An 8,998-nucleotide genomic window follows, 5' to 3' on the forward strand; every position below is an offset into this window, starting at 1 on the left:
CCCTTTTATCCTTTCTAGGCACATTTTTGTTGTTGTTGTTGTTGTTGCGGTTTCCCTTTGCATTGTATTGCTTTGACAACTGTAATTTGAATCAGATCTGAAAGAGGTCCAGAATAAAATATATTTTGATATTATGTTGGCTGTGTACATATATGAAACCTTTGATATCTATGTAGTTTGTATAGATTATTTACTAGTCAAGTAAAGAGAGAGGGATGCTATTTCTTGTTTACAATTTCTTGTTTACATTTTAATTGCATTTACTCCTCCAATGTTTATTGTAGAATAAACTTTTTTTGCTCTGAGTTAGCCTTCATGACATAACAACATGTCTGTTCTCTACCACATTGGTGTTGAATCAGTTACAACTGCCATCAGAACCCAAACCCACTGTTTTCCGTAAGTGTGTTGTTTTCTAAGATAGATACTTTAAAGTAAGCCCATAGATAAAATTACAAATTTTACTATTTTATTACTTCTCACAGATGAGATTTTTTAAATGAAGGGATTATTTACTATTTTTATTAATAATAGAGCATTTAATCAGCTAAGAAGTAACAATCGCTTTGGGATTATTTTGGAAAATAATGCTGTATTTAAAGGACATCATTTCACATAAACTAAAAGAGACCTCAGATTCATTTGCTTAGTGTGCAAGTTAAGCACAAAACCGTGTGTATATATGTTGCTGAAGATTTTAGGGCAGGATTTTCAACTTCTTAGTGACATTTTTTTCTTCATATAAATCAATTCTAATTTAATAATTTTCTTCCTTAGCTAATTGCTTATGTGGCTAACAAACCTTATATCTTTGAAGAACGATACTAGTCACCTTGCGGTTTTAATTAATCCCAGCTCTTGAGAATTACTTAGAGACTTTTTAAAAGAATCATTGAACACTTTTTTTTTTTTTATTTAAGAAACTTTTATTCTTCAGGTCTTCTGCCTTTCCCTTTCATTTCCTTAAGCAGAAACTAACACAGGCAAAGACTTGTCATGTTTTATTAAATGATAAGTTTTTACAGTTGCTAGAGCTGCCAGTCTTTCATTTTCAAAGGGTTAACTTTTATTGCATGGCAAAGATTAATAATATTCTGCATTTTACACTTTCAGAAAGTGTTGGACTACTAAGGATTATAATGCATCTAAATTTAAGATAAAACCAAATCAGTTTCAGTAGTCATAGAAGGGGTTATTTTTAATTTCATAGTTGTTACACTTTGAAATAGATCAAATTTCTCACCTATTATACATAGTAGCAGATGAAAGTTTACTGTTTACCCAATATATTCATTTGCAAAATGCAGTGGAGGAAAAGACACTATGGACAGTAGATTTATGGTGCTTTTCTCTGCTGTACCAAAGCTCTCTGTCAACAATGAAATGTTAACCCTATGCTACTTTTTCTGCATGTTTCTTCTTAAATGTCATATCTCAATGCTTATTTGTCCTAACTTGTAATATTTTTGTATTAAATTTTTTAGGAGTTCCTTGTAATTTATTTATAATTTAAAATATATTAAACACAAAGTGTTTAGTAAAGTACAGAAGACAATTATTAATGTTTCTTGGTTTTTGGGTTTGTATGATCACTTATGCAAACAATTCACACTTTAAGAACTAGGACCAGTGGGATGGAATCTACGCAGAAAAAGATAATAACAATTCTTTTCTTTTTTTTTAAAGTTTGTACTAATCCAGTGTCAGAATGGGCTGCTTTAAGAGATGCTGCACTACCAGAAATATCAAAAACAGAGTTTGGAGGGCCACTGGAGTGTTCACTTCAGCACATATATACTAAAATTGGAGGGCCACTGGGCCAGACTACTGTAGAGACATTCAAGGACTGAGGGAATACCTCAAGTAGTCAAACTCTTGCTTTAAAAATCCAGTCACACTGAATTTATTTATTTATTTATTTATTTTAAAGATTTTATTTATTTATTTGACAGAGAGAAATCACAAGTAGATGGAGAGGCAGGCAGAGAGAGAGAGGGGGGGAAGCAGGCTCCCTGCCGAGCAGAGAGCCCGATGCAGGCCTCGATCCCAGGACCCTGAGATCATGACCTGAGCCGAAGGCAGCGGCTTAACCCACTGAGCCACCCAGGCGCCCCAGTCACACTGAATTTAGTCTGAGACATTAAAAACATCAGGTGTCAGAATCTCATACATTCAAATGAAAGGATTTAGAAAAATCTACACATTGTCAGGTCCTTTTCCACATAAGCTCTTTTTGACTCAATTAATCTGGTCAAGTAGTGTATACAAATTATCTGATTTTCCAGCGTGGGTACCTGAGGAGAGTATACCTCAGTAGAGGATGAGGAATAGCACAGTTAGCACACATACCATCATAAAAGCCTAGAGTCATCAAATAATTCAAATGAATTTTAATAGCACATAAAATTGTAGCTATGTAGTATGTTTTAAAAATATTTCAATTTAAGTGGTTGAAATAATTTTAATGTATGGAAATAAACTGAAGTATGAAGTTGTGCAAATGTGGTGTTGAAGGAAATAATGTCTTAGTGATAAATCCAGAATAAATTAGAGGTAAGTAAACTTTTTACAGCATTATTAACCAGGAGTCTTGGCCCTGCCCTGAACCTACTGGCTAATATGGTAACAGGGATGTGTGCATTTTTTGTGCTTATTTGTGTGCCAGAGATGATGGGGGAGAGGGGGAGGCTAGGGAAGAAAAGAGTTGGGTAATTGGCATATTGTATATTTATTATAAAACACATGCTTGTAAGGACATTGAAAAATAATAAATTCTCATTTCTATGCTCCCAGCCGGTTCCTCAGTGGAAACCACTTATATTGTGTCCTTGCAAACATTTTTAATACTCAAAATAAAAAAAAAATTAAGTGAAATTGTATTTTTTTGCTGATTTCAAAAACTTTTTCACTGAAATCGTCGGAGACTTTTGTCGTGTAGGTCCTGCCCTATGCTGCAGAAGTAGGGTATACCACAGAGGTTCTATGAGCATGAATTCCGCCGGACGGCCTTGGCTGAATCCCAACTCCACTGTGCAGCTGTTTGACCTAAGGAGCTATTTTACTCCTCTTCCCTTCTGTGAAATGTGATAAATTGGTTATAAAGATGAATTTACCACACCCAAGCCCTTAGAGAATCGTGCCTGGTTGTAGCAAGTGCACTATGGGATGCCATTATTTTGATTTTTAATGGTTGCATTATATTATACAGCATAATTTAGGCCCCTATAATGTAGATTTACTTCTTCACTGTTACCTATTATAAACAGCAGTGCATTAAACCAATATTATCTATCTGTAAGATTCAACAGTTGATTCTGATGGACACACACTGGTTACTAGGCACTTACACAGACTCTAAAACTTACCATCCACCCATTTTCTGCATTCACCGAGTCTTTTTCAAAAGGAATCGCTAGGAAACAAGGGGGATTTCTTGGGAAAGGTCCTTAAGTCGTTTGTCTATTTACTCAGTGTGCCTACAGGAGCTCAAGAGAATAATGGAGACCCATAAACAACATTCACGTGACTGGAGTTAGCAGAAAACTAATCTTTTAAACCCATCTCACTAGTTATTGACTACTAGAGGTATGACCAAGATTTTGTTAAAAATGGAACATTTTTGCCATAGAGCAAAATACATAAAATAAATCCAATTATAGAGTTCATGGATCTATCAGTATTTAATGGCATCTACCAGTGTATATTATTAGTTGCGAGCCAAATTCCTAGTCCGTGTGCCAGAATAGCAGACATTTATTTGTTTCTAGGACTTTGTAAAATGCCATTTTTATACATTTTACCCTCTTGAGTCTTCAGCATATCTATATATTTGTTGAATATCTAGAGTATGTCCCAGGAAGTGTGTTGACCACTGGATATACAACAGTGAGCAAGAGAAAAATGGGTTCTGCTCTTGTGAAGTATTAGGGAATTAGTTTGAAGAAGCATCTGAACTTGCTGCTATTCAAGGTCGTGTGTGTGGTTTTTGGTTTTGGGGTTTTTTTGTTGTTGTTTGTTTTGGTTTGGTTTTTTAAGATTTTATTTGATAGATTTCAAGCAGAGGGAAAAGCAGGCTTCCCACTGAGCAGGGAGCCTGATGTGGGACTGGACCCCAGAACCCTGGGATCATAACCCCAGTCGAAGGCAGATGCCCAACCAACTGAGCCATCCAGGCACCCCTCAAGGTAGTGTGTTTTTAGTGGCAAGGAGTACCTCATAGTTCGGACTGTTGCCCCCTACACTAAAAGAGCTTAGCTGGCTATTGTCCTGGGACACCCAGTATGGCCCTCCCTGTGATCCACTTTGCACCTGTAATTACTTGTTATAGGTCACTCATGTAATGATTGCAATTATAATTTTAAATAGTCTGTATTTTCACCTCCACTTATTACTTTAAACATTGTCTATCCTTACCATGAAAGGCAGAGAAATGAAACACTTGATCCCTCCTCACTGCAAGAAGTTTGTTAACGATTTTCCCTTTTTAATGATAGACGTTACTTCTGTTAATCATAGGAACTCAAATGGAAACTCGTGTCAGTCACTGTGTGTGTCTCTCAAACCTCATCTCTGCTAGGTTTTCAAAGGTGTTTACACAAGAAACTATGTGAAGCAAAGCACCTCTTCATTAATAGCTGCAGGAGCTACACCTACCAACCAGTTAGGTGTCAAAGAGAAGCTGGTTTGGAGTTTGTGGTGTAGGGCTTTGCTACTCAAAATGGCCCCACAATGACTTGGAAGTCATTTCAAGTTCCACACAAGGTCCTAATGAATCAGAAGCTGTAATTTAACAGGATCCCCACCCCCCCCAGGTAAACTGTACACACGAAGTTTGAGAAAAAGTACTTTAGGGTCTAAGATTTTGTACCACTTCTCCCCGACATCTCTCCTGAATTCTTTGAACAAAGTATCTTGAGATCCCGTAACATACTTGCTGGTTGTAGTAGGGTTAGAGGAAAGGAGGAAGAGGTCCCCAGGAGAGACCAAGACACAGCTTACTGATTAAAGCAATAGTAATAAAATGCTACATTATTAAAGGGTTCTCATAAAACAGTAATCCTGCCAATCTTGATGTCACAGTATCTCGGACTCTGACAATCAACTGGGTGAGCATGGCAAAGGTACCCGCTCTCTGTGCCCTTCTATTGAAGTTGGAATAACAATTACCTGCCCCAGGTTATAAGAAATAAGATGATGCATAGTTTTTAACACCGTGCCTAGCAGATAGTAAGGCATGAGGTAAAATACAACCATTTTTGTTTCCTGGTGGTGATGCAGCTGGAGGACACTGGGATGATGGAACGAGTGGAAGTCCCCATCCCCAACCTCATGCTGAGATTTTCACTTTCTGTTGTCTTCTATAACCACAGCCATTTATGCTCAGTTTCATTCTGCAGTAAGTTCAGTTCTTAGTTTGAGACCGGGCTTCTTCACTACTGAGTACATCTGGACCTGTCCTTTAGTTGGATGGACTTCATCCACACCTATGGCTAGCAAGTTCTCTCTTGAAGCCTTGGGTGTTTGAGACTTGTCTTACACACACACAATGAATACTGGATACATTGTTCTTGTACCACATTCTCTCCTATCTCTATTGATCAGCCTTAAAGTGTAAGTCCAGATCTCCCAGCAGGAGAACAAGTGGTAGTCCACCCAAGGTGTACTAAATCAGAACGCATATGGAGTGAGGGTCCACAGTGCTCTCCAGAAGCTTCTAATTTCCACTAAAACTACAGAACCACTGTGGTGGTGCCCCACCATTTTCCAGCAGTCACCACTACCGTACTGAAGCCCAAGGCCATCATGGATTTGCCTCCTTAGAGGTAATGTTGTTACACCTGGATTTCCAAGGATTCTTTGCCCTTGAAATTCAGTAACTTATTGTGATATGCCTGGGTACTAGTCACTTCCAACTCTGCCCTAGAACATGGGCAGAACATGGCAAACTCTAGTAAGCACAGTAGGCACACATTCACATTTTCCCTGACTTTAAAAAAAGCTTACTATAATTTTGAATATGTCTCTTACTCATATTTTGTGGAGCCTTGCTCAGCTGCAGTCGGTAACCATGACTCCCCAGCGGCACCAGTTGAGCCATCATGTGACTCTTCTCCACTATTCTCAGTAGGCCCAGGGAAGGTAGATGTCTTAGGAGATGACCAGACGGATAGCACCAAGGAGCACTGAAGGGTGCACGTTTAGCTAGGGGATCAGCACTCCTGAGGACTTACAGAACATGGGGCCCTGTAGTCAGGACAGTCCTGGGACGGGTGTGGGTGACGCTTATAAGGAAGTCTTGGTTTCCCGTATCTGGAAGGTTTCCATGTTTCTGGAAGGAACCATTGTGGCCCACCTTAAAGACAAGGATAGCTGGAGTGAGTCTGTCTGCCTGGCACAGAGGCTTCCAGGGAGAGAGTTAGCAGCTCTGCTGCAATGAGAGGACCTGCCAAACAGGTCTTAGCGTTACAGTTACTCCAAGTTGTTGGTGAGAATGTGTGGCAGTGCCCAGGGGAGGTGGGCTGTGGAATCCTGGCTAAAGTCTGGCACACAGCCATGTTCTGATTAGCACTTGTGACTTTAAGGGGCTGAGGAGGCTCTGTCTCCTGTATTCAGTCACTTGAATTCAATCATTCAAGTCTGGCCACGCTTGAAACAAAGGCAGTTACCTCCTGTAAACCTTCGTCTCCCCTTGACTCACATAACTGCCTCTTCCTGGAATCCCTTCTCTCCTTCCTCGTTTGTCTAATTATCATTTTTGATTCCACCAAGCCAAGGACTTCCGGGAAGACATGCCTCTCACCTGCTCAGTGCTCACTTCCTTCTGCCCCTGCCTCCACTCCCAGGGGCTCAGCTGTCCCTTCCTCTTTCTCAGTGTTCTCTCCACAGCTCTGGTTAGACACTTGCTTCCTGTGCTGCTGCTTATGTTGGGTTCCTGAAAGTCAAATCTAGCTACTAGACTTCTTTCTGCATATCCAGAGCCTAGAACAGTGCCTGGAAAATAGTAGCTTTTGGTTCGAGGCATTGACAAGAGTGGGAAGTCCCTCCGGGTGAGTACATTGTGAAACAAGAGAAGGCAACATACCAGAGTGAGAAAAACGCCACATTCTTCCTGTGGATTGGTGACCTTGACCAAGTTACTTCACATCTGAACACCGATTTTGTTATCTGTAAGCAACATCCATTTAAGATACCTTGCTTTCAAGATGGTTCTAAGGATTAGCAGTCCTATAAATCCTATAGCACAGTGACTGGTCTAAGTTAGGCTTTTGTACCTGGCATGATTATTACTATCACTATTTTTTCTGTTACAAACATGCCACACTCCCCCCCCCCCAAAAAAAAATTGTCTGAAGGATAATTTGTTGAAAATAGTCAGTTGTAATTAGATTTACAAAGCACTACTATTACAGACATGTACGTGGAAGTGGTTATTGAACAAACTTATTCACAATTATATTTTGTTAGGATGGAATATATTAAAATATGTCATTGTTTTTTTTGCGTGAAAGCCAGTTGGATGATAATGGTGACGTGCGTGTCTGTGTGATCAGCTCCCTGTGTTACTTTATCAGCATTTGTTTATGTCTTGTCCTTAGTCTCTTCTACATTTTCTTTCTTTCTTTCTTTCTTTTTTTTTTTTTTTGCACTGTCAAGAATTGGAAAATGCACTTTTAAAAGCAACTCTGTGCCAAACATCCATTTTGTGATCTATTATTTATAGAGAAACCTCAGAAAACGCATCAATATTAAGAACCGAGTTTCTAAAGACATTGCATTTCACATTTCACTTTCTTTTGGCTTCCATTTCAATTATCTCACTAGACTTCAATTTTGAAACATTAATCAAGGTCAAAAGAGCACTCTGCTTTTCAGTGTTTGGTCACATTTGTCTTTCATACACAGGCCTTTTGTTCTGTGTAATTTTGTTTCCCCTTGTGGTAGTAATACATGCTCATTTTAGAAAATGTTAAAGTACAAAATGCTGGGGGTGGGGGAAGTGGTGTAAATAAAGAGAATACCAGAGGTGTAAACTTTATCTAGCTTGGAGCAGGATTCCTAAGTACTGCTAAGTGTCATTCTTTAAGCCGCTTCATTGAGGAACAGGGAGGACGTCCTGAAACCAACATGGAGCATGGAGCATGAACAGGAAAGAGAACATGTTGTATCAAGTCCCTAAGATTGTGGAGTTTTTAGGGTAGCATACTCACTTTTTTCCCCTTCCTCTGACTCACCTGGGCATTTTCTCTTAGAGCAGTCTCTGTTAATTACACAGTATTTTAGTCACTTTGTTATGCATTTGGAAGCCTAAATCAGTAAGTTCTGTTTCAAAGGGGATTATACAGTACTTGTTTTTGCATGATTTGATTTGATTTTGGTTAATATATTAAAACATCTTTTCATGTCATTCTTGTTTAAAAACAGCTTTTTTGAGCTCTACTTGACAAAGTATGTATTTAAATTAGACAAGCATATGTGTTCTGACCTATGTACACACCTGTGAAACAATTACCCTTACAAAATGAACCTACCTGTCACTCTCTTGCCTCTCAGAAGTCCCTTGCTCTTAGCCCTCCCTGTCCTGCCCCTACCACTCTTAGACAATCACTGAATTGTTTTCTGTCACTGGTCATTGGGTTACATTTTCTAGTATTTTATAAAAAATGGAGTCATTAGGTATTCTTCTTAGGGGTGGGGATAGCCTAGCTTCTTTCACTCAGCATTATTTTATATCCAAATTTCATTCTTTTTTATTGCTAAGTAGTATTCTATTGTAGGGATATACCATACATTATTTAACCAATAATTTCCTGAATGTCTGGGTTGTTTCCACATTTTGACCATGACTGATAATGTTGCTATGAAGATTCATGTAGAAGACTTATTTGTGTATAAGGCTGATTCTTTCATTTCCCTTTGGTAAATGCCTAGGAATGCAATGGATGACACATACTGTTATGTGTATGTTTATTTTCCTAAGAAACTGCCAAACGTTTTAAAA

The sequence above is a fragment of the Mustela lutreola genome, chromosome 2 (genome assembly GCF_030435805.1).
Source record: "Mustela lutreola isolate mMusLut2 chromosome 2, mMusLut2.pri, whole genome shotgun sequence".
Taxonomy (NCBI): domain Eukaryota; kingdom Metazoa; phylum Chordata; class Mammalia; order Carnivora; family Mustelidae; genus Mustela; species Mustela lutreola.